Source organism: Phaethon lepturus, unplaced genomic scaffold, assembly GCF_000687285.1.
Source record: "Phaethon lepturus isolate BGI_N335 unplaced genomic scaffold, ASM68728v1 scaffold22849, whole genome shotgun sequence".
Classification (NCBI taxonomy): domain Eukaryota; kingdom Metazoa; phylum Chordata; class Aves; order Phaethontiformes; family Phaethontidae; genus Phaethon; species Phaethon lepturus.
This window is the reverse complement of record NW_010563078.1, coordinates 826-2,497: the sequence shown is the minus strand read 5'-3', so window position 1 is coordinate 2,497 and position 1,672 is coordinate 826.

Here is a 1,672-nt window from a genome sequence, read left to right as displayed (position 1 = left end):
ACGCTCGCGGCGCAGGCTGCCCGCCAGCATCCGTCCCCGCTCTGTACTCAGGCCTCGTCCTTGCCCGGTTCGCACCTCTATTGATTTTTCCCCTCGTTTCTCTAACTTTCCTTAGCTGAAAAGACCAAGGAAAGACATCAAAGGATAAATCCCCTTTCTGCTTCCCCTGGCAGATGCAGTAAGTACACTCTTCACACCTACCTGCAGGTCATTTGGAGATCCTAAATTAGAATCTCCTGGGCTCTCAGAGCAATTCTCTCTGCCATTTCCCTTCTCCGAGTCTACAATCCAAGCTGGGAGAGAAGGGTGACCGGAAGGAAAAATGCAAACTAAAAGCGCGTGCATCGGCCCATCTCCAAGAGAAATCGCTTCAGACACCAGCAGTTGCACAGCATCAAGAATTAACTTTATTCGCAACGGCACCGGATAATCACGTTCTCTCTCAAGACGCGTGCGGTCTGCAACATGAGGGCGAGGACCGGCAGAGGCGCAAAGCAGCCGGCAAACGAGCAGAATCTCATCATACCTGGGACCGGAGGAAAAGGTATGAGTTGAGGAGAGCAGGCCACGCGGCGCGCTCTCCAGTGGGAAGCGCTGAAGGCCACAAAGGGACACTTGGGTTGCCAGCGCAAGGCTGGCTCGGGCTCTTCACCACGCCTCGGTCAAGCGGGAGACGGGGAGAGAGCACCCGCTAGCGACCCGTTCTTGACGTATTTTCCACAGATAGCATCCCTGAGGCACCAGCTGTAGTGCCAAGTTACGCCATTACATCCTCGCTCACCAGTTCACCTCTCCTAGACCATAAATCCACGCAATAATTTTATTTATTTGGTCCAGGCTGCATTTGCATATGGAAGTTTAAGTGGCTTTAAAAGCCGGTCCCCTTTGGGGGGGGCCATCTTTTTGGGTGTTACGGTAGCTCGCCCCTCTGAAAGCATCTGGAGACCATATGCCGCCTGCCTACCTAAATTAATCAGCTTTCTGCCGCGAAGACCAGATCAGAGCCTCTCCAATACCGCTCCGTGGCTTTTACGGACCCTCCTCAACGCAGACTAAAGGCACCTTAAAAACCTCCGGTTAGGACCACTTAGCATTTCGCTTTCCTTGGGGTTCGGCTGCAGACAGGCAAGTTACGGGTCCACAACCATCCCGCCGCGGCCACAGCAGGAGAAACGGTCTCAGCTGGGCCACGACACGCATCCCCGGGACTAGCGGCACCGCGCTGGGGGCCGGGTGATCCCCGAGACCACCCAAATGCTGTAGGGCTAAACTCTTAACGAAGAGGCAGCAAAACCCAAGGCGCCCTCAAAAGCCCCGGTTTCGGTTTAAGCCCGGCTGGGTGCCCCAGGCGAGCCACCCTTGCCCGCCGGCACTTCCCCGTGCCCCCGGTGCTCCCCTGAGCTCCCCGGGGAGGACGAGGCTTTTTTGTTCCTTTTGCTCCGGTCAAAGTGGGGAGTGACAAAGGACCTCCCAAAGGCAGGGGACACCCCTTTCCAGAAGGGGGACTTTCCCCCTGGAGGAGACCCCCAGCCCAAGACACGGCATGCCCGGCTTTCGGGGGAGGAAAAAACCAAAAACCCTAAATACCCGACAGCGGCACGGCGAATCGAGGGCATCCCCGCCCCGGCTGCTCCTCTACACGAGGTGGACAATGAGAACGGAGGAGGCGGAC